At 40.1% G+C, this 25,427-nt stretch overlaps 1 protein-coding gene across 1 annotated transcript in view; it reads left to right on the plus strand.

The window, feature by feature from the left end:
* The first annotated feature begins 1,720 nt into the window (after window positions 1-1,720).
* LOC148125264 (microtubule-associated tumor suppressor candidate 2-like) overlaps window positions 1,721-25,427 on the plus strand; it is a 109,669-nt gene continuing 85,962 nt past the window's right edge. The window contains exon 1 of the mRNA XM_087937880.1: window positions 1,721-2,057. The gene's annotated coding sequence lies outside the window, so the exon portion shown is untranslated. The remainder of the gene's footprint in view (window positions 2,058-25,427) is intronic.

Genomic DNA, 25,427 nt, shown 5'->3' on the forward strand with positions numbered 1-25,427 from the left:
GATAAAGGTAAAAGGATAAAGGTAAAAGGATAAAGCTTAGCTTTCGGCATTTATTTCCTGGAGTTTCATAAAACAAATGCAAATGCCCCTTCTGCTGTTCCACTGAATTTTACAAGAAAAAAAAAAAGTACAGTATACAGCAAGTACTACGAGGAGCAATAGTTGGTGAGATCCTCAGTTTTCTTCCTTTTCAAAAACCAATTCCAAGCCCGCTTTAAATGCTCCTTGAAGTATCAGAAGCCACTTTTCACTTGCACAGCATTCACTTTGTATCCCAACTAGTAATGTTGCCGCCAGGTTCACATTTTGCCCAGAGCATTCCACGGCTAGACTTTTCATGCTTTTGTGGTGACAGGGCTGTAGAAAAGGAGGAGATCAAAGGAAGGACTTTAGCACATGGCTGAGGCATTGCCATGATTGACCTCCAAGCTCACTCTCCTCGTGTGCTGAGCCTTCTTTGCAATGCTGCGAGCGCAGCTTGGCCACGTGTGATAAGTATGATAATTTTGCTTTCTTCTTAGTTATGGGTCCCTTCCTTTGTTCCCTGCAAGTTTTGTGGCAAACATTGTTTGTGTTATTTACATACAGATATAAGATAAATATTATACAATGAAATACAACAACAACATAGAAATCAGCAATGTGGAGGATACACTGGAATGCCCCAAATGGTAGTATTTTTTGAAATGAATTCTAAATTCTCCTGAAGTGCTTGAGACAGAAGGGAGGTGACCGAAGCAGGATATGTGGGGATTGGATTTTCCCATAGGGCAGGAGTAGGCACTGCCAAGTGTCAGGGAAGGCTCCCTTGGCCCTTGTCGATTCCTTGAGGCATCTGAGTTTACTCTTTAGTGCTATATGATTCTTTTAATTAAAAAATAAAACCAAGGATCTCTGTTCATCTTTAGCTAGAAGAAAGCTTCTGATTGCCTTGGGGAGAAACAGGGAAGAGTTGCAGTTTTGATGTATTTCCTGCTTCCCAGAAAGACTTCCCAGAGGGGCTGCTGGAGAAAAATTAGAAAAGAGAGCTAGGAAACAATGGTGAATTTGCTTCTGCAAAATGGATCTGCCCTGCAAGTGTCCAAAAAAATCAGATCAAAATCTTTTGTGACAATCATATAGTCAGAAAAATAAATTACGAACTATTTTTATACTTTATATAAACAAAATTCAAACTAGTTGGGCTGATGTCATGTCTTCACTGCCACCCATCAGTAGGTGGCAATTCTTTTGTTGTGTTTTATGGACTGGGATTGAATTCTGGGAGCTGAAATCCACCAGGCTTCAGGTTGCCAAGGTTGGAGACCCCTGTGACCTAAAGTATGTCAGGAATTCCATTTTCAAAATGCCTTGAAATATTTTCTAGGACTGAAATATTTGGAGAAACCCCAACGTCTTTGCTGCTATAGCAACTAATCAAGCACCCCAAAAGAGACAGTAAGTGGTTCAATCGGAGTATTGGACTCCCCACCCTTTAAAAAATAAAAAAAATAAAAAATATTTTCTTGGTCTCTGGGCCCCCAGAAGACAGCCATCCTTTTCTCTCTTTCCGAGGCTCAAACTTGCAACAGCGGCGGGTGGACTGCGCCCGACTTCTCGGAGGAAAAACCCTCGGCGTTTTCTTGCGCTTTCCATCGAGGCGGCCACGATCTCCCTGCGCGCCGGCAGAGGGCACCAGAGCTCACTAGTTTTTTTTTTCGGCCCCCCCTTTCTGTTTTTTTTTTTTTTTTAAAGCCCGCCGCAGTGGGGAAACAGTAGAAGAGGTCGAGCCGAGGCGCTTGGCGGGAGCGGAGGACGCCGTTGGGTGGGCGCTCCCCGCGCCGCGCACATATTACCTCTCCTTGCCATTGCGCGCGGCTTCCCTTCCCTTACCGGCGCTGCCATCCATCCATCCAGAGGCGGATATTGGAAGCTCCGGGAAGAAGCGCCGCGACTCGGCACGCGAGGACTGGGCGGGGGTGGGGGTAGCGGGGGGCGAGGCGCGAGGGGAGCTGCTCTTTGTCCTGCCGAGGGGGAGGCCCAGGACTGGACGGGGGGACACCATCGCGCCGAGCCAGGTAGGTGCCCTCCCGCGCGTTGGGTACCAAGCCGGATCCTCCCCTTCCCCCGGCAGCATCCTTTTGGGACAGGGAGCGACTTCGCAGACGGGCGACGGACCCCGACTCGGAGGGAAAGAGGGGATTCACTTGGGAGGGCTGGGAAGGAAGGGGGGGCGGCGGCGGGTCAGGGGCTACGGAGCAGCTGGGCAGCCCAAGGTGCGAGGATCGCTTTCCCCGGCCCCTCCCCGAAGCAAATTTCCTCCTGCGCAAGTTTTGAAGCCCGCGGGGCATGTTTTCTCTTCCCTTCCCTTCCCGGTCACCTGCTCCCCGAGAACTCCGAAACGCGCCCTCGGTTTCTTCCGAGACTTGAACCCACGGGGCGGGCGGCAGGCAGGCAGGCAGGGGGGCAGGCGTCTTAACCACGGAACCCAAACAATGTCACGCCTGGCTTTTGCGGGGGGATTGTGCTGCCCGCGAGAATCGACCGCACTTTTCCTTCCCCAAGATGGTCCCTCTCCGAGGCTTTGATCTCCGGCTGTTGTGGTGGGATAGAAAGGATGAGCAGGTTCCCCCCACCCACCCACCCACACGCCGGCGGCGGACTGTCCCCTCTCCCGCCTCTTCCCTCTGTCTTGCGAAGGCTGGATCCGCGTCTCTCTCTCTCAATCTCCCTCCCTCTCCCTCCCCCATCTCCCTCCCTTTCCTTCTCCCCCCCTCTCCTCCTCCCCCCCTCTCCCTCTCCGCCCCTCTTTCTCCCTCCCTCTCCCTCCCCCCCTATCCCCCCTCCCTCCCTCTTTCTCTCTCCCCCCCTCCTTACTGTTAGACAGACACAAGGCTGCTCAGCTTTCTAAAGTTGTCAGTATTGTCACGAGGTGCGATTGATGGGAAAGGGAAGATATGGGGTGACCCTGCTCTATCCAGCGGCATCTTTCTAAGGAGCGGGGTGGGGTGGGGTGGGGAGTGGGGAAGAGGTTGAGACCTCATGGGCCCGTCCGTGTTGATCAAGAGGGGAAGTTAATGAACGGTTCAGGATGAGGGTAGGTAGAGTCTCCACAGGATGGGAACTTGAGGATGTTGCGCGCTAAGAGTGTTCCCTGCAAGTATTAGGACTCCTACATGCCCCCCCCCCAAATTGGGTTGGATTGTTTTTTTTAAGTTTCCTGTTAGGGACAATGAAAATTATAGCCTGGCCGGTCCAGGGGATGGGTGGTGGTTGGGAAAGCCTCTTTTGTTTGCAGACAATAAGTGCCACAAGCACATTGGTGGGGGATCTCGGACAACCCATCTTAACAAAAGATGGGTTTCACTTTTTTTTTTTTCTTAATGGAGAACTGAGGCTGCTTAGGCACTTGTCCAAAGGCATGTTTTCAAATAATTCATGACTTTATGTGCGTGCATGTATGCAGGGAGGTTTCCTTAGATGAGGAAATGTGTGTCATCTGAAAGATTATGGAGCAGAAGGAGGGTGACTGTGGGCTGTGATGCACTGCTAACCCTCTAGAGATTTTAGCAGAGCACAAAAGGATGGTGGCTCCCAGGAGCAGCAGCAGCAGCAACAGCAAATGTCTCTCTTACCAGTTTCTATCTTCTATTTTATTTATGTATTTATTTGTTTGTTTGCTTTGTCAATCACTTACAGGATAATGGGTATAAACATGAATAAGAATACAGGAAATAGGTACGAATAAATGGGGACAATAGGACAAGGACGGTAGGCACGATGGTGTACTTATGCACGCCCCTTACAGACCTCTTAGGAATGAGGTGAGGTCAGTCATGGATAGTTTGAGGTTAAAGGAGTGGGGGTTAGAGGATGTAACTACAGAGTCAGGTAGTGCATTCCAGGCGTTGACCACTCTGCTGCTGAAGTCGTACTTTCTGCAATCAAGTTTGGAGCGGTTTACATTGAGTTTGTATCTGTTGTGTGCTCTTGTATTGTTGCGATTGAAGCTGAAGTAGTCATAATTTTGTGTACTATGCTTAAGTCCAACCGTAGGCGGTTCTTTCATCATCATCATCTAAACTGGGATGTTCATGATGAAAGAAAGGAAACACTGAATGTGAAGCTAAGACTGAATTCTTGGTAAGTGAGTTAGCTCTCTGATGTTAAAAAGTTACATGCTGCTTAATTCAATGGTTTTCAGAGTATATTCTCTTTTCCCTAATTGCTGTGTTTGACCTTGGCTTCAACTGGGATTCAGATAAAATTGTAGTCTAAATTCCATAAGAAGGGGATGAGTGCAAACACCCCATTCACAGTAAGGATATGAAGCTGGAGCAGATATGTTAAGTCTCCAGTTTAAATGTCATTTTAGCTAAGTGACCTTAGGAAACTACAGCTGTCAGTTGAGATACCTACCACCATCTGCTGAATGAAGATAATAATATATTCTGATCTAAGAAGAAGAGTAATATAGAAACGTTGTTATTATTCTGCTTCCTACTGCTACTAATGCTATAATAATTTATATCCCTGGACAACATAAGTGTCTGAAAAAAGCTCTCAAGTTTCAGAGCAGTTCTTTTACGCACCAACTCCTCATCTTAGAAGTAAGACAATTGTGCTGTGCTTCTCATTTTCTACAGTGTTGGCTAAGTGCACACAACATGTATAACACAGTTATCAGATTAAATTATCTTCTAGATTTGAAAAAAACCAAATACATTGAAGCATAACCCAATTAAACTGAGGTCAAACAACACATTGAACAATATGCATACAGACTAATATAAAACTAATCAACTTAGCATGCTGTATGAGCCACTGATATTTAACTGATCTGCTTAAGCAAATGGCTTGAATGCAGTTGTTTTCTTTTAGGTTTATGTGAATCATTTCTATGTTAACAGTGTTAAGAATACAGAAGACCAGCTCTCAACTAGGAGCAAGTTGAAGGTTTCCAACTTATCAATACATAACAAACTATGAATACATTTCATTGAAATTAATTGGATTTTCCTTGACACAGCTGCATATAGCTATATCATCATGCATTACAGTACATTACTTTTACAAGTGCCTATCTCAGTAATTTGCTCAGGTTTGAAATATGCTTTCACATAGGTCTCCTAGTTTCAGTATAAGGGAGGAATCCCATCATCACCACCACCACCATCATCATCATCTTCTTCTTCTTCTTCTTCTTCTTCTTCTTCTTCTTCTTCTTCTTCTTCTTCTTCTTCTTCTTCTTCTTCTTCTTCTTCTTCTTCTTCTTCTTCTTCTTCTTCTTCTTCTTCTTCTTCTTCTTCTTCTTCTTCATCATCTCCTCTTTTTCTGAGTTCAGAATGATCTCCAAACGAACTAAACAAATCAACCTAGGGCTCTCACCTGAGGCATCCATGTCAATACTTAAATTATCCTTCTTTGAACACATTATATAAAGACCCAGCTCCCTGGAAAAGACTCCAATGCCATTGGAAGGGCTGAAGGACTAGGTTAGGGGTACATCGTCATGGAGAAAACATAGGCGGTCCCAAGGGTTGACAACAACTTGATGACACATGTCAAGTTCTGGATGGGGTTGCACTACCCTAACCAAGGTGCAATTTGGAGATTCTCCTGAACTCACAACTCCTGTTTGTAGAACAGGTGGCAGCCATGGGAAGGAGGGCCTTTGCATAGGTCTGTTTTGCCCTCCTATTGTGCCCTTTCCTGAACTGTGAGGCTCTGCTCATGATCACTCATGTCTTGGTCACCTCCAAATGGATTGTTGCAATTTGTTGCTTTCCATGAGGAACCCTGTAAAGAGCATCCAGAAGCTATAGCTGGCACAGAATGCACTGGAACCGATGCTCTTGCATTAATGCAGGTTATACTTCTGTTCTATAAGCTTTTTTGGCTATCAGTCAAAAAAACTTCAGGGTTTAATTTAAGGTATTGGTCGTAATCTACAAAGCTCTTCATGGAGCCAGGTAATTTGAGGGATTGCCTCTCCCCATTAAGTTGGGGGTTGTTTGATGGGTTCCAAGAAAGAGCCTTTTCTGTCATGGTGCCAGACCTTTGGAATATCCCTCCCCAGAAATTAGACTGATCTTGATGCTATTAGCCTTTTGTAAGGCCTTCAAGACATGGTTCTATCATGGGGCCTGAGCATCGGGAGGTGTGACTGAGCAGCCCATACAATGGTTGTGTTGATTTGTTACTGGTAAGTTCGCTTTTCCTCCAGCTGCTTCTTTTTGTGTTTCATAGCTTTATATGTTGTTTTAAACTATTGTTAGCCCCCCCCCCCGACTCAAATGTGAGATGGGCAGCCATATAAATTTAAATAATAAATAAATATTATGACCATGTTACAAATAATGCATGTATTGTAACTTGTTCCTTACATCCATGACTAGATTCCTTTAATTAACTTTTTATGAGTGTATGGGATTAATTCATATTTTAATCTGCACATTGGAAAGAATGGGAAGACATAAGATTACTATTGACAACATGTAACTGAGTTAAGTAATCTAATTCAAGAAATATGGTTTCCTCTGTTTTCAGATTATGGTTCGTTACTGTTTATATTACCAAGCCATCGTGCTTTTGTTTCTTTTTAGCGTGGTTAGAGTCACATAGCAAGCTGCTGAAGATGCTTAATGGATAAAGAAAAAAATTGGAATTTTGGTGTTATGTGTGTTGGTGGCAGCAATAATACTTTACGCACAAAAATGGAAGGATACTTTGATTCCCACAGTGGACAAGTGGCTGCAAAAGTTGATGGAATTAGGAGAGAAGTCAATATTGACTGCTTTGACTAAAGAAAAAAAACACCATTTAGTTTCTACTTGTAAACGGCTTTTGGACTTTGTGCTTGAGGTGGAAAAAAGTAAAACTTTGATTCGGGGTTTTGCTGACTAGATAGGTTTGTGGTTATAGAAATGGCTGGTATATACGAATATATAAAATTAAAAAGTTGAGGTTTTATGTTAGTACTTTATTCTACTGCATCAAAAGGAGTTGGAAGTCAATGTTTTTCTTTTTCTTTCCCCCTTATCGTGAACTTTTTTCTCTTTCCCTTTTTCTCCCTTATTTTCCTCTTATTTTCATTTTTCTTTGTACATTTTTATTTTATATTTTGCTAAATTAATAAATATTTGAAAGAGCAACAGCAATGAAACTCATCATACAAAGCAATGAAACTCATCATACAAAGCCATACTATTATTCCAATCCAAGTTCAAGTAAAAAGGAATTCTTAGCAGAATTGTATCTTGGATCTGACATGACTTTCACAGCTTGAAGGATTCCAGGTGTTGGGCTGTCACAGAAAGGTGTTCTAGCATTATAGTGCACCAAAGCAAAATTCTAAAGGACAGGAAGCTCCCATCCTCAATCTGATTGCAGCCAACATTCAGTTCCCAATATCAAGTTACTTGAGTCACCAGCCTGCTGTTCAAGAGATTACTTTATGCAAGGTATCTTCTCACACAACAGCACAATTCTCTGTTTCTCTGTGTGTTCAAGTCACCAAATAACATGTATTGATAAGATGTTGAGCAAGTGATACAGAAGTGATAGGATTCATGAAGGCTGAGAGATCAGAACTGAGATTCTGTGTCTATGTTTCTAGAAACATAATTAGTCACATTAGGATATCATTCTGCCTTGCTGCTGTTGTTGGGGCCTGGAGGTCCACATCTGATTGAATTAATGCCATGTTTTATTTGTCCTCATCCAAGAATGTTTTATGGGGCATTAGCATGACACTATGATATTGGGACTTTGGAATGGATTTGTTCATCATAATAACAGAACTATAGTTATCTAAACCAAACAAACTATGGCATGACTAAACAATGTCTGTATTGTCTAAATCAGGGGTGTCAAACTGGAAGCCCATGGCCAGGATGCGCCACGCACAGGCCACACCCACCCCAACTCTGCAAATGGGGAAAACTTCATGAAATGTCATGTGACAGCAACATGACATGGCAAGTTTGACACCCATGATCTAAATGAACTCTTGGTCTTGACATTCATTCTTCCTGTCTAAATTGATTGTAGTTATATGAACCAATCCTGAGATGTCAGCTATTCTAATTTCTTTCTTTTTCATCAGGGTAGAATTTGGTTGAGTGTCATCTTGACCATAAATCTACCTTGATAAGTTTTCACCAATCATATTCAGTCCAATTATCTTACAAGGTTGTGTTGAGAAGAGAAGCTTCACAGATGACTCTCATGTGCTGTGACTTGAGATGTTTAGAAGAAAAGCAGGATATAAATGTTAGTAAAATAAATCTATTGTTTTTTTAGCAGGTATCATTTTTCAAGAAGCACTGTTTAGGGATAGGACAGATACAATATCAGTATTTTGACAATTATAATTGTAAAAATATTATTCAAATTAGTGAATGAATAGTTTATTTAGAATCTAGAATGATTGTGGCTGAATTCTGGGACTACAAGTTCTGTACGCATGGCGGACTATCATGTATGTATATTATACAATATTGATTTAGATGATGTACATAAGATTGGTATACAGTATAGAAAGCAAGTAATGGAACCATGAAGGATGAAATGACTTTGTTTAATTAATAAGGGGAGGAAACCAAAAAAGGAGTAATGGGAGCCAATGTGATAATAGGAGATCTTGGTGCCCTACAGATGTGTGGACTTCAGAATTCTGAGAAACAGCCATATGTTGCATAATTTTATGTTGTGTTTTATTGGGCATATTTATGTTGTAATCCAGCATGAAGTTATCTAATACATGGATTGCTCTGGCACAGAGATCTGGGAAGTATTAAAGTATGACTAAAAATAAAGTCTTTGTTTTCATTATTAAGCAAAGATAAAAATATTTACAACATTTGTGCAAGTGCATGTTAAGAATTAGGGACCAATTAAAAATCAAATCCTAAAAGCTATACGTGCGGAATTGAGAATTAAATATATAGTGGTTTGTATATAATATATAAGACAACCCATTTGGTGTAGTGATTAAGGCATAAGGCTAGAAACTCAGAAACCATGAGTTCTGGTCCTGTCTTACGTATGAAGTCAGCTGGGTGACCTTAGTCCAGTCACTCTTTCTCAGCCCTCAGAAGTGGGCAATAGCAAATCACTTCTGAAATCTTGCCAAGAAAACTGCAGGGATTTGTTCAAGCAATCGCCAGGAATCTGTTTATGTGTTCCAATCTATGCTTGGAAATTTTTATCATAGACAACACAAACTTCAGAAAAGTTTAGCAAAATAGTAAGTTAATTGATAAAAGTATTGTAGGAACATTCCTTATCAACTCTTCCCTGCTGGAGTCATTTGCTTGCTTTAATTGACTTTTCCAAGCTTATGATCAAAATATACATTTTTAAGATGCAGATTCACTTGCAATCAATGGCATCTTGTGATAATGGTATCAGGATCAAAGTAATTGCATGCTTTGTCTGCAACAAACAAACAAGCAGAGATCCAGTATCAATTGTGTATGAAATTTTACAAGTCATATCCTTAATCCCCAATGATTTACTGTTACAGTAATCATCTGTTTCATTATATCCCTAGCATCATACTGTTTTTGTTTCTCTCTGTAGCTTTTAATATGGGAGCGAAACATTACTTTTTATTTCAGCTGTTTGTTATAGGTAACAGTTATGTTCAGGGAGGGGGAACCTATTGATTTCTAAGCTCTGTATGTAACGTTATAAGATACCTGAGATGAGATTACTGAGGAAGAGTAGTGGGTGCAGTAAATGTGACTTCAGTAAAAGCCAAAGTCAGTTTGGTGTAGTAGTGGTTAAGGCAGCAGCCTAGAAACTGGGGAGACTGTGAGTTTGAGTTCTGCCTTAAACACAAAGCCAACTGGATGACCTTAGGCCAGTCACTCTCTCTTAGCACTGGGAAAGAGGCAATGGCAAACAACTTCTGAAAAACCCTGCCAAGAAAATTGTAGGGACTTGTGTAGGCAATCTCCAAAATCTGATACGATTGAATGGGAGAAAAAAATAATCTTATATCAGATACCTTTACTCATGACATAGTTATCTCCTCCTGACAGAATTACATGTACAAACTTTGCATCTGAACGGACATTCATATTGTGTGGAAAATGTGATTAATAAATGCGTGTATGTGTATGCTATGTGCGTGTATTATAAATTCTCTGTTCTCTTAGCACCCCAGAATGGATCAAAATGAATTCTAGCTCTCTAAGCACATATAGTAGTTGCCCCATGATGTGATATGCAGAGATTCGGAGTGCTACTTAGATAATTATGGTTGAGGGAGATCTCCAGCCCAATGAAATCAGCCTCAGCGTCACCAATTTTCTGTAGATTGGCAGAGACTTTGGGGCAGAGCATCTTTTTTTTTTTTTAAACTGGAAAAAAAGTGGTCCAAGGTGGTTTCCATGCAGAAATAATACTAGAAGCAGATAATTTTCCTCTGTAATGACAAACTGGACAGTTAGCCATCTAAACCAGAGTTTGTGCCAAGGCTCTAAGATTCACAGGGACCTCTGTTATCTCAGTTATGGGGTGACACAGCCTTCAGATCTACACTAACAGCATCTGCGGAGAAAGCAAAATTGGTAAGATAGCAGATGGAACATCGCAGAGCAAACCCTGTCTTTTTAAAGAATGTGTGTATAATGTTGAAGCTTGCTTAAAAGGGGTGGGGCTTGCATGGTGATGCACCATCTGCCATCTTGCTGTGATTTTTTTTTTTTGCCGATGCCGTTACTTCAGACACCCATCCCAGTTTTTTTTTTGTGTGACACAATGCAAACTTCTCTCTCCCAACTGTTTAAAAAATAGACAAAAATGTGCAAATCTATCCAGCTCATTGAAATAGAAGATGCCATCTGGGATGGAGATGCTGAATTTATGTTTCTTTTCTGCTGTTTAAAAAATATTCTTACCTCATCTTAAGAGTATTTAAGGCCCCTCTGGAAAGATCTTCACCTTGCCTAGCCTAGCCCCCTACTCCCTTTAGTACCTCAGATAAGGAGGACGCAATCATGCATTCCTTTAAACATTTCCAAACAAGTGTTAGAATCTGATATGAACTGTTTTTCACGCAGATTTATTTAAACACATTCAGACATTAGAGGAAATGTCTAATAATGAGCTTCATATTCACAAAGGACAGGATAGTTATACATACATACAGAGAGAGAAAGAGAGAGAGAGAGAGAAAGAAAGAAAGGTAAGGAAAGAAGGAAAGAGAAAGAATGAGTGAAAGAAAGAAAGAAAGAAGGAAGGAAGGAAGGAAGGAAGGCAGGCAGGCAGGCAGGCAGGCAGGCAGCAGAGTCTTAGGTCTTTAGCTGTGTTTTTTTTCCCAAACTTTCAATACAGCACCCAGAACATTTCCAAATGTTGACACTAATTTCAATTGTTATGAAGGTCTAAAAGAAAAATTCTCATGGGAAGCTGACAAATCAACTACGATGATTTGAATTTTGAATTAAATTTTTGAATTAAAATTAAACAAGATCCAATTTGGTTTTTGCCTTGGTCCCACCTACTTTTTTTTTTTTTGAGTCTCATCTCAGTAACTTGCTCAAAAAGATACCTGTGACCTTTGGTTCTGCAAAAGTTGGACATTTCGGCAGTATTTCAAAGATCCAAGTTTAGAGATCCAGTCTATTGAGTTAAAGCTGGACACAAATAACCTTACCTAATCTGTGGCCAGCCACAGATTGGGCGGGCGAATGATTCTACCAAAATTAATCAATCAATCAATCAATTAATTAATTAATTTGGTTTGTCAATTGCTTACACGATAATAGGTATAAGTAAAAACATAGTTATGAATACATGGATACATGTAAGAAAAATAAAAGAAACAATAGGACAGGGACAGTAGGCACATTGGTGCGCTTATGCACACGCCCTACAGACCTCTTAGGAAAGGGGTGAGGTCAATAGTAGACAGTCTAAGGTTAAAGTTTTGGGGGTTTGGGGAAGAAACCACAGTATCACGTAGAGTATTCCAGACATTGACCACTCTGTTGCTGAAGTCGTATTTCTTGCAATCAAGTTTGCTGCGATTAACCTTGAGTTTGTATCTATTGTTTGCTCTTGTATTGCTATGGTTGAAGCTGAATTATTCATTGACAGGTAGGACATTGCAATGTATGATTTTATATACTATACTTAGATCGGACCGAAGGCGGCGTAGTTCTAGGTTTTCTAGGTCTAAAATTTCAAGTCTGGTGGCATAAGGTATTCTGCAATGAGTAGAGGAGTGGAGAAATCTTCTTGTGAAATATTTCTGGACTTTCTCAACTGTGTTAATATCAGATATGTAATGTGGGTTCCAGACCAATGAGCTGTATTCGAGTATTTGTCTAGCAAATGTTTTGTGTGCTCTAGTTATTAGTGTAATATTACCAGAGAAAAAGCTACGTAAGATTAGGTTAACAACTCTTAATGCCTTTTTGGCTATGTAATTACAGTGGGCTCTAGCACTTAGGTCATTTGAGATGAGTACTCCAAGATCCTTGACAGAGTTTGGATCATCAACAAGGTCTTGACTATTCAGCCTGTATTTTATTTTCTGTTTTTTTTGCCAATATGTAAGACAGAGCATTTATTTGTTGAGATTTGAAGTTGCCATTTGTTTGACCATTCTGATACATAGTCAAGGTCTTTTTGAAAGGTAGCAGTATTGTCTGTGGTGTTGAATATTTGAAAGTTGAATATTTGAAAGGCGAGGTTCAGTGAAAGCACATTCTGGGAAAGGCTCCATAGGTGGGAGGTCTTTTGGGTTTGAACAGAAACTGGTTTTTTTTCCCTCCCTCAAGTTGAAAAAGAGAAATTCAGAAATTATTCTGAAGCCTTGCAGGATGCCCACACTTTCCCATTTGAAGTCCAAGGGGAGAAGTTTCTTCAGGATGCCTTGGCTTGCGATTTCATTGAAGCTTAGCAAGTTAGAGAGCTGCAGTACACGAGGGAGGGGATTATTCAGTGAAAGACAGAATATTAACATGCACCCCTTGACTATTTCTTAATTTATACTATAGCCAAGAGACTTTCTGTGTAATTCTCTTCCTTTGAAAGGGAATTCAGAAGCTTTATCATGTTGAATGAGAAAATGCAGGCGGATTTCTCTATGTGGAAGTTGCTATCACCACCTTGTGACTGGAGAGTAAGAAATGCAAATCACCTGCAATTATATCTACTATGTTGAATTTCTGTTTAAAAATAAATGTCTGATTAATTGAAGCCATTTCTTGGTGACCATCCATGCAATTTTCTTGGCAATAATATGAACACTGTTTGCCATGTCTTCTTTTCCTACTTCCCAATTTAGTCAGGAATTTTCTAGTAGTTTACTATCTAAGTATAATCAAATCAGGCTCTGCTTTTAAGATCTGATGTAACCTGCTATGTGCTTTATTCCTGTGGAGGGATGAAATTGGGGTCATAAAGGTGTCTTAGAATCTATTTGCATCTTCCATCTTAGGAAATGTGCAAGTAAGAGAACTTTCAAAGCATTTGAAGAGTTTAAATCCATCCCCATGGATTAAGAAATACTAAACATCTCCACATTTGGATGTGCTCAATTTCTCAGGTGGCTTGAAACTCAGCAGCTAGACAACTCTTCGTTATCTAGTGCCTGCTTGATTTAAACATGTTTCCCTTTATAGAGAAGGTATTGCTATCTAAGAAAATGAAAAGGTTCATGTATTCATGAGCATGGAATAACATTTTATTTTGTACTGGTAATTTTTACCAGTACTTTGCACCAGTGATGGGATTCAAATTTTTTTACTACTGGTTCTGTGGGAGTGGCTTGATGGGCGTGGCAGGGGAAGGATACTGTAAAATCTCCGATCAGAGATGGTATTTGCCATTTCTCCAGACTACTCAAAATTTCCGCTACCGGTTCTCCAGAACTGGTCAGAACCTGCTGAATACCACCTCTGCTTTGCACAGTACTGGTAATTTTTTTCTTGGTATAGTCTCACAGAAAATAATTAAGAAGGCAAACCCCAAAGGAGTTTTTTCAAAGGGCAACTGGATTTTCTTTGTTTTTCCTTGAAGACGTTTCGCTTCTCATCCAAGAAGCTTCTTCAGCTTCTTCAGAATGGAAGGATTTATATTCCTTGTAGATTCCTTATATCCCTGTCCTAAGAATGGCAGGTGTTGTAGGTGGAATCTCAAATATTGTAGGCAGAATCTCAAATCAGGGCTGTTCACACACTACAGGCAGTACTCAACTTATGACTGCAGTTGAGCCCAAAATTTATGTTGTTAAGTGAGAAATTCGTTAAGTGAGTTCTGCCCCATTTTATGACTTTTCTTGCCACATATGTTAAGTGAACCAGTGCAGTTGATAAATTAATAACATGGTTGTGAAGTGAATCTGATTTCCCCATTGACTTTGCTTGTCAGAAGGCCACAAAAGGTGATCACGTGACTCCTGGGCACTGCAACCGTCATAAATGTGAGCATCCGAATGTAAATCACGTGACCATGGGGAGGCTACAACGATTGTAAGTTTGAAAAATGGTCATAAGTCACTTTTTTTCAGTGATGTAACTTTGAACGATCACCAAATGAGCTGTTGTAAGTCGGGAACTACCTTTGTTAGTTCTCATTGAAATCAGGGAAGGAAGCCTAATGTTGATGCAACAGAGGCTGGACTCTTCTGAGATGGATTGGTGGGACAGGGGAAACCTTTGAGGTCAGCCTTACCCAACCTGTTGTCCTCAATGAATTTGGATTCCAATATCCTTTACTTACACATTGGAGTGCACAATCCCAAGAAAGGTCCTTTCTGCTTTCATTATAAGGCTGACCAAGAATTGATTCATTACCGGCACAAATTAGAGCACTCTTATTTGATATTTTCCACACGAGTTCTTCTAATGGAAAATTCCTGCAAAACCGGAAAGAATAAATTTTGAATATTCAACGTATAACTGTACCTACCCCATTCTGTTAGCCTAACTGTAAAAATATAGCTTTTGCCTTTCCCCATTTGCCTTCCTGCCCCACTTCCTGTGATCCCTGATGCCAGAGGTCTCCAAACTTGGCAACTTTAAGACTTATGGACTTCAACAGTTGAAGCCCACAAGTCTTAAAATTGCCAGGTTTGGAGACCTCTGACTTATGCAGTTGCCCTTAGTGTTAGAATTTTAGGCAACCGTGAGCTGAGTAGTTTATCAGAACTCAAGCCAGACTTCTCTGGCCCCAGGCTGTTTTGGAAACATAGTGATGGCTTAACTACAGTCTCTTGGCTGAGCTGGAGACTGTCAAGGAGCAAAGTCCTCAGGGACAGCTGCTGCGGAAACAAACCCAGCAAATCAGCACTGCATTAAAAAAAAATACAATCTGCTAGTTGGGTGCTGCCTGTCTTTGGAAACTGAAAAATGATTTTTTGAAGGCCTCTGCTGCGGTCAAAGGCTACACCAGTAGAGCCCAAAATGGTTTAGACTAGTAGGACATCACCAGAGCCTGAAGGTGGAAGAAGAAAAAGCAAATAAAACAGAATTTACAAAGTAGACTGCATAGAATCATGGAATCCTTCATGGATCAGAAGTTTAAAATAAACTTAATTTTAGGGATTGGGTGGAATGCGATACTTCTGTATCCTATATATCCCAAGAATACAGGTAGTCTTCACTAACTAAAGTTTATTTAGCGACTGTTTGAAGTTATGATGGCACTGAAAAATTGACTTATGACCATTTTTCACACTTACAACCATTGCAGCATCCCCTTGGCCGCGTGATCAAAATTCTGATGCTTGGCAATTGGTTCATATTTATGATGGTTGCAGGGCTCCATGGTCGTGCGATCACCTTTTCCTACTTTTTTCCCAGCAAAGTCAGTAGGGGAGTCATATTCACCTAACAACCTTGGTACTAACTTAACAATTGCAGTGATTCACTTAACAACTGTGGGAAGAAAAATCATACATGGTATTGCTTAATAATAATAAATTTTGGGTTCAATTATGATCGTAAGTCGAGACTACCTGTGTAGGTAGGTTTGAACCGGGGTGGGATTCAACCGGTGTTACTACCGGTTTGGAGATTACGTTTTGCACGTGGGCGTGTAAAAAAAACCTTAAGCTGTGCTGCCCGGAGAGCTGAAAAGCGCAGCGTGTAGGTGCGCAGCGTTTGTAAAGCCTCTTTTTTCCTGCTTTTTCAACCTCGGCTATGCCGCGCAAAGCAGCTGAGGTTGAAAAAGCAGGAAATAAAGGACAGGTAAGAGCCCAGGTGGGCGGGTGGGCCAAACAGCAGCAAACACAGAACTGTTTCGGTGTCTGCTACTCTTCAGAGCTCCCAGTTCTATAGAGCCGGGCACAGAGGTATTATTCAGCAGGTTCTGACCAGTTCTGGAGAACCGGTAGTGGAAATTTTGAGTAATTCAGAGAACCGGCAAATACCACCTCTAACTGGAGATTTTACAGTATTCTTCCCTGCCATGCCCACCAAGCCATGCCCATAGAACCGGTAGTAAAAATATGTGACTCCCACCACTGTTACATATGGCTTGGGGCCAGGTTCTCTGAAGGGCTGTCTTCTCACGGTTACATCCACCTGTCCCACCAGAGCGGAAGGCAGGGGACGTTGTGGGTCCCTTCTCCCAAGGAGATGTATCTGATAGGACCCAGAAGACAGGCCTTCTTCATGGTGGCTTCCTTCAGAGATGGTCTTCAGCAGGTTCTGACCAGTTCTGGAGAACCGGTAGTGGAAATTTTGAGTAGTTCGGAATACCATCTCTGACTGGCCCTGCCCCCATCTATTCTCTGCCTCCTGATCAGCTGGGTCTTTTTTTGTTGCCCTGCACAGGAGAATGGAGATGGAAAGCAGGTTAGTGGGGTGGGGAGAGAATGGGGATGTTACAGTATACCTTCCCCTGTCATGCCCACCAAGCCACGCTCACCAAGCCACACCACACCATGCCCAACAAGCCATGCCCACAGAACTGGTAGTAAAAAAAATTGAACCCCACCACTGGCCGGGCAGAACCAGTAGCATCCCACCCCTGGTTTGAGCCAACTCCAGTTGCCTTCCGGGTTTCTTTCTTTTTTTTTCTCATTTCAGTGTGCTGCTTTTGATTTATAAGAGCTTTCAGGCAAGACATCTTGGTGTGTGTCTGTAATTTCCAATATTTGCCCCTGGTTGGAGGTGTTGGCCTCTTTCAAAATCCTCCAAAATCTGAGGGAAGAGAATTATTTGCATAACACCCCCAATTCATTTTTAGGGGAAGGAAAATTTTTGCAACAATTTATAAACTCCATAAACTTGTCATGGTGGAGGCAGTAACACCACTCTTGAAAAAGTCTAATGGAAGGAGCTCCATGCTAAAAATCCTCCTTTGTGATTAATTGAACTCTTTCTCTCTGTCATTTCTTATTCAATTTCATGAAAGAGAAATGACTTCTCTTCAAAGGAAAGAGAAATTCAGGGGAACTCTCATGGATGGAATAGAGCAGGGCTGTCAAACTCACAGCTGGCAGGCCAGATGCACTGGCCACACCCACACCTGGTTTAGCAAAGGGGGAAAAAGTCCTGATACATCATGTGATGCCGCTGTGACGACTGAATTTGACAGTCCTGGAATAGAGTTTCTTGCGCTTTTTATAATATGATGACAAAAAGGGTTGCTTGAATGTCTTCTAGTTCATTATGAAGTTTGCAATGTTTCCAGAACAAGATTTTCTCCCCATTTCTATTTATTTTTCTAATGTTATGTTATGGTTCCCACTGATTTGCATGACACAAAGAGGTTGACATTACAGCATCTAATGAGAACTTTCCTGTTATATTATCAATAAATATAATAGGAGAATTATAACACTTTTTGATGTTTTAAGTTGTACTCTCTACATACAAGGTTTTGGGCCAAGAGGTTAATTCTAATTCTATATGTATTATATATTTAGGTAATTAGCTGATAAATGAATCACAGATTAACGAAGTTTGATGTTCTTGTAGCTAACAGCAATACTACAAAGAGATAGGTGATAAAACTGTAACTATCGATCCAGCTAATTATTACTAAATCTTGTCAATGACATTGATATAAAGTCTGGCAAATTGATCATGACCAAAATCGTGCAAAGATTACTGAAATAAAATAGCCAGGATCTAATTCTGCAAAATAGCCAAAATATAAATCTTGCTTGATTTCCCATACTGTCACTGTTATATGTTCTCACCTATGGATGTTTGTCAGCTATTAGCGGTAGCCATTCTAAAAATATCAGATATTTTAAATAGTCCAGCAATACTTTCTATCTTCAAATCAAAGAAAGTTCATTTTAATTTCTTTCTCATGTTTTTTACTTCCTTACATCTATCATTTCTCCTCCCTCCCTCCCTTCTTTCCCTCTCATTAATTGCCCCTTCATTCTTTCCACAGGTACATCTTTTACATGTTTGAGTCTGATCAAAGCAGAATAGACTGGAATGATTTCTTTTTGTAATTCAGAAATTATACTTTTGTAGAATTGCCCACCCATGGCACCCATCGCCTGTGCTATGTAGTACCTATCTATTGCACCTACATACCTACCTGCCCACAACTGTAGCATCTGTCTGCATCCACCTGTTCTCTGTAATGCCTAGCCACGGCACCAGCAGATCTCACTGATGGATCTCACCCACTGGTGCACTGGTCTGGGACTCCCATCTTTCCCCATATCATAGATATGTGAGGTCCTCAGTTAAATGACTTATATGGTCCTGGGATTACAAATATCACTGGGACAGTTGTAATTATTGTTGCAAGGCAATGTGGTCATATGAGATTGTGCCTTACAAATATATTACTAAGTGATAGAAATTCTGTAACCCAAAGACTATGTGTTCCTATAGTTCTGATTTTTGTTTTCTAACTGAGAACTTCGCACTTATCACTGTTAAATTTCATTATGTTACTTGCAGCTAATTTCTTCCAGCTATCAAGATGCTTTGAATTTTGTTTCTGTTTTCAAGGTGATTAGCTCTCTGTCTTCCAATTTTGTAACGTCTGAAAATTTGATAAGCTTTTTTTCCTTCTACCTCTTCATCCAATTCATTAATGAAAACATTGAACAATAGAGGACTCAGAACTGTTCTTTGGAGCATCCCGTATGATATCTCTCTTGATTTAAATAAGAACTGCTGATAAATATTCGTTCAGTTTGAACTTTGTAATAGCTATATATCCCCTTGATTATCATGCTGTTCCTCCATATCTAACTGGGTTGCTGATCAGTATGCCATGAAGTATTTTGCTAAAATCAAGGCATGCTATTATTTCTGTTCAATTTTCATGAAGTTCAGACCAGTTTTGTTTGCAAAGTTGGGGCCGCTGTCGTGTCATGTGACCATGATTTCTGAAACTCCCTGCTAGCTTCCCACAAGTTAAGTCAACGGAGAACCCAGCAGGAAGTCAACAGTTGCTCTTGCCCCCACTGCTTTTTTACCTGCCCATGGTCTTCCAATTTATCTGTTTAAGGTAGGGAAACATTGACTTATTATTGAGGTTTCCATGTCACTACAATTACTTTTCTATTTATGATATATTCGTTTCTGAAATAATCATGGGACCACCCATCATTTGAATAAAAAAAATGTAGCCAGCCAAAAATGTAATCTGTTCAAGTGAGACTGCAGTACCTTTCTGCCAAAAGAAGACCCAATGGTCGCAGATAACTTTGTGGTAGATAACTCTGTTTTCCTATGATCTTGCTTTAGAATTTCCATAGGTATTATCGTCAGAGTAATTGATCTGTAGTTTGTTAAAACTTGCTGTCCCCGACTTTTTTTTAAAAGATATGCACAATATGTCCTTCTCTTTAGTTATTTAGCACTTGGTCAGCTCTTCGGGGTTTCTTAAAGACATTACATAAGGTTTTGGTGAAATTATCAAGTAGTCCTTTCAGTATGCTAGGCTACATCTGGTCCTGAAGGTTTAAACTCAAAATAAAGATGTATTTCCCTCACCATATTTCTATCCCTCCCCAGCTTCAGTTTTCTCTCTCTTTCTAGTCTTTAGAATTTCCAGATGGAACACATAACTGGTTTTTTAAGAAGACAGAACCAAACAGAACTGAATAGCTCTGCCTTTTCTTTGTTATTCGCTACCTTTTTACCATTTTGCTGAACAGATGGCATACTGATTCTTTTTTTTAACCTTTGAATACATGTAAAGAAGCCTTTTAAAAATTATTCTTTTACTAATTTCAGCTCCTGCTGAGATTTTGCTTTCCTGATAAAAAATGTAGCAAATCCAAAAATGCTTCACAGATATTTCTTTGTATGGCATTCCAAAGTGAAATATTCTCAGACAGATAGATCACTGAATGATCACTGTGAGCAATTCAATCTGCCTGCCTGCTTTGACTGATTTTGGGTAAAAGTTGCTCTTTTTTAATAAAAATGAAATATTTATATAAATACTTACATACAAGCCATGCCCAGCCAGTCACATGACCACCAAGCCACATCCACAAAATAGGCCATGCCCACAGAACCAGTTAGTGGTCCCTGGGATTTAAAATTATGAGTTTGGTGGTCCCTGAAGTCCAAAAGGTTGGCAACCCCTGTTCTGGCCCATACACTGTGCAGATGTTCCTTTTCACAATGTCAACTACTTGATTGTGCCATTCTGTGTATGCTGTTCATGCCAGCATCTTATATCCTGCCACCATATGTTGGACTGTTCCTAGGACCTCTCTGCATAGTCTGCACTGCACTTCAGGTCCTGTCTGGTGTGGTAGACTCCTGCTTCTATGGATCTGGTGCTTAGTGGCTTCTTGTGCCTCAGGGCTGTCCTTTAATCCATCTCTTTCCGGCCCCTGGAAGGACAGAAAAACACTTTTCCTTCTCGCTCTCTGTCTCTCTGTCTCTGTCTTTTTCTGTCTGTCTCTCTGTCTCTGTCTCTGTCTCTGTCTCTCTGTCTCTGTCTCTCTCTCTCTCTCTCTCACACACACACACACACACATACTGTTTCCCTTGGATCACAAGTTCTGGTAATAATATTATCAACTCCATCACTTCCCCAATTTTCTGCATGGAATAATCTTCAGATATCACCATCTTCCCCAATTGCAAAGGGGGTGCGGGGGGAATCAAAAGACACTTTCCCTAGGAATGTATGATTATCTCAACAAACAATCCAGCAGTCTTTTATTCATACTTCAAAGAAGAAAGAGGATTTATATAGTACAATCTGAATTCTCTGTTTGACTTAGAAAACCCTCAACCTATTCAGGCTAATACTTTCAGAAGTGGCTGTAATTTCCCTTGGACATCAGCAGCTTGGCTTTTCAAGCCTAATTGGATCTATAAATTACTGTTGTTTTTACTCAGGTATTAACCTCTGTAGATGCTAAGCATCTCTTTCATATAGCTTTATTCTGAACTCTTTCATTTATTTATTAGCAGTAGGGCAAGAAAATAAAAAAAAATATGATAGATACTGATAATTAACTTTTAAAAATGATGTTAGTAGGTAAGTTAAGCTGATCAAAGTGTGGTGAATATTAAATAAGACAATTTACAATTACTTTGCCTTTCAAAGTTGTACTGCTTTTCTGAAATCTTTAAAAGTGCCAATCTTTATATTACACCTACTAATAGCACAGACCAAAAAGGAATGGCGATGGCATCCAACTGCAACAGCCCTGTCCCAGGGTGTATGGTCAGCCAACCACTTCAGTCATTCAGTGCTGAGTAGTGAAAGCATGGTGCTGGAGGAAAGAACGGTGGCATTTTCTTTGGTTCGGTTGGATTGTTGCCCTTAGCATGGTACATATCCCACTGCAAGGATGGAAGAAAGACTGAATTTCAGCACAGTTAGATTTTGTGCAGTAGAATAAGGATGCAATTTAGTTATTGGAGAATACCTGTCAAAATATGTGAAAGAGGCCATGATCAGAAAGATCTTTCCTCCAGCCAGCAACTTTTTATTTCATTTATATATGAAAATGGCAAGGTGTTTCAGTTAAGATGGCAAGGTGTTTCAATTAAGATGGCAAGGTGGTTCAGTTAAGTTTATTTAATTCAATTTAGACACTACCTCATTCCAACTGACTCTAGGTAGTTCACAGATAATAACATTACTGTAGGTGGGTTCATAAAGTAGGTGATTCTCTTGGCTGCAAAGTGATACATTGTGTTAGCCAATCAGTTCCACTTTCAACAAAATGGTTGTCCACCAGAAAAAAGAATAGCAGCTACAAATATTTAATTTGCCATTTCTGTGTTGAGCGTCACCATCTATTTTCCCTCCCACTGAGCAAGTGGCAGGAACGAAGGGTGAGTGCAAGAGACGGGCCTTACCAGCAAAAGTTTGGTGGCCCCAAAATGCACTTGGGCTCTAATATAATATTGTGTTTAGTGCCTGAGGCAATAATATAGACAATGGTGAGGCAATGTCTCTTGTTTTTAAGACAACCAGTTCCTAGTTTTAAATCATGCTAAATTAATTGCATGAACTCTGGCATTTTCTCCGCCATGTCAAATGTGGATGCCAGTTCTGCTAAATATCTGAGAAAAACCAAGGATGGATAAGGAGTTCAGTACATTTGAAAGAGCAGAGTCAGATGGCAATAGAAATACAAGTATGTTTGTAATAAAGGTACAAGTAAGGAACATTGAATTAAGGTGACACTGTAAAGGGAGGTACAAGGAAGATGATGTAAGGATTATGACTGGAGAAGAAATCAAGATAAAGTTAGTCAAGTGGAGATTATGGTCACTATATACAGAAACCTGTACAGACCAAAAATAAACTTTGCACACCTATTTGCATTTCATTTTGGCATTAGCATCCCCTGGCAATATCTTTCTGTTGTGTCCCTGTTGTGTCCCTGTGATGTTTTTAAAACTCATCCTGAGCCCATGTCCTTAGTTACACCTATGTAACTAGTTTGTATTTTCTTCCTTCACCACCATCCCAGGCAGCCTCAAGATATGTAGCGTTGTTTATATTTTGTCACCTATTCCCTTGGGGAAAAGTCAGATGATTTCAGTGCCTTGAAATAGAAGCGGCAGTTTAATAATTGGCAATGGAGACAGCAAATTTCATGTTGATATAATATTCTGCTGATTCAAGGGTAGTATTCAATTTACCAAGGAGGCCAGAAAAGCTGATGGGGTTTTCTATTTTCTTTCATATGTATCTGAAAAAAGAAATAGAAAAAGTATTGCATGCCTTTTAATGCCTTCTAATGTTCCTTTTCTTCTCCTGATTTTTGTATACGAATGTCTTACCATAACAGGTAGAAGCTGATTCTTGTTCTTTTCCTTTATTTATTAACTTCCAACTTGAATATCTATAGTATTAACTGTTCTGACATATAAAAGCTCAATTATTGATAAACATTCCCAGAAGGAACTTAGATTGTTAGGCTAGACTTGAGAATGAATTAGTATAGTATGCCAACCCTATTGACCTGTCAGTGGAATGCATATTTAGTGCCTTGATTTCCAATATATTCAAAGAATAAATGTGACAACCTCTTCTGTATTCATCTTTGAATACATAAACATAATCTATTTAGCTTGTACAGCAGTGGTAAGTTCTTGTTTTCTTTCTCAGGGCCATGAACAGGAAACTTGAACAGGAAACAAAATGGCAGTTCATATATTTAATAAAGTCATCTCATATTCATATAGTAGTAAGGCTAAGTTCAGCAATGTATACAGAGGATGGAAGAAGCCCAAGCAATAAAACTGTTGAATGGTACCTGAGAAAGTTAACAAGCCAGTAAAGATGTAAGTGCATCAAAGCGTTCTACTTCTGTCAACAGCATCCCATTACAAGATTGTAAACATGGTTGCCTGTTAAATTTATTTGGCTATCTGTACCCCTAATAGTCTAGTTATTCACTAAGCTATTTCACAGCTCAGAATTCTACCCAAACTAACTATTGTATAGGGAAGAATGCTATTGTAATTGAAATAAAAATCATGATTAATGGGAGAAAACCAACCTTACGGGGCATTGTTTGCATGACTTGCCTGACCTGGTTATCCTCTTATCCTATCAGTTGACTCGCTGCCAGACGCTGGGAGTACACAATGCGAGATTGACCTACTATGAATTGGCTATTTTCCCAGTCCTTCTGATTACCACCAAGAAGAGTGAAAGGCTGCCTTTCCTGTCTTTTGAAAGGGGGCTAGGAAGGAAAAAAGGGAAAAACACATCGTGATGACATTAGGCTAGAAATACTTTAGGTAGAGCTGGAGAAAGGCTCACTCTTCCTCATGCTTTCGCCCTTTCATATCCCGGAGTGACCACTGGAGGGTGAAAAATAGAAAGGAGAGTGAGAAGCCAGAATCTTTTTGCACGTCTCAGAACTCAGAAACATCAACCTTTAAGTTAATCATGTCATAGTTGATTATGGAGAGATAATTAATGGGTTAGGGTGTTTTCAAAACGTATTAATTTACCTTTTGAAAAAAAGAGAGGCATGGAGAATATATTTTTTTCAGTTGAGGCTGAATTCCTCTAGGCTTACGCAGAAACCATTTCACTTTGCAAAGATTAATCTTGCATGTCTAAAAGGTAAATAGATTGGGGGTGCAGGGTGCAGCCTCTGAGGATTTTTTTTTAAAAAAAACCAATAGAAGAAAACAGAGAAGCATTGGGTATGCAGCTCATTATTCCAAATGGCAATTTTGAATTATTTCCTATGCTTATACATTCAGATTGTAAATCGAAATACTTCTGTGATTTTGGAGAATTTGCTTGCCACTTGTGGCTAATAGCTTGGGCTATTATATACATATACAGTGAGCAACTGGCGATGGGAAAACCTTGAAAGATAAATCTTATGCTTATTAAATTCTTATCAGTTCCCACATGATTATAAGGTTGCAGTTTTTAAACTTTTTAAAGAACTTGCCACAAATGAGCATTGCTTGAATCTTTGTCTATCGTTCTGTGAATGATTGAACAGCATATAGCATCCTTTCTGGTTCTTGTACATGTTGTTGTACATGATACAGGCTGTTGTGTTATTTCAGTCTTGCTGATGTCATTTCCCATGTCAGTAGGCAATAAAAGTGTTAACTAACTAATCTTATAATTGCTTTGCAGGCAGAAGCCCTCATTAAGGCCAACAGTGGAATTTGATTTTGCATTAACAGAACAATCAAATATTCCAAGGCTCCAGAGACTAGTTTTGCACACACATATAACAAAGTTTTGTGCTTTCCCTCTCTTTCCCTCTATGCCAATCATTTAAATTGCCAAAGGAGATAAAGAATGCTCTAGCTGGCTCTGAATAAATAGGGCATAATATTATTTGCTTTGTAGAACACTGTGGCAACAACTGTTTGAAAAGTTGGTATATATTTAAATACATAAATGGTTCTGTTCAATTGTTTAACAAATCTGCATATTGAGGCAAAAGAGGGATATTTACTCTTTGAATCCCAATTTTCTGAGGTTGTCAGATTGTAGGAATATTGTAAGCTGAATACTTAATGTAGATCTTC

Source organism: Pseudonaja textilis, chromosome 7 (genome assembly GCF_049901715.1).
Source record: "Pseudonaja textilis isolate UNSWEBS1 chromosome 7, rPseTex1.2, whole genome shotgun sequence".
Taxonomy (NCBI): domain Eukaryota; kingdom Metazoa; phylum Chordata; class Lepidosauria; order Squamata; family Elapidae; genus Pseudonaja; species Pseudonaja textilis.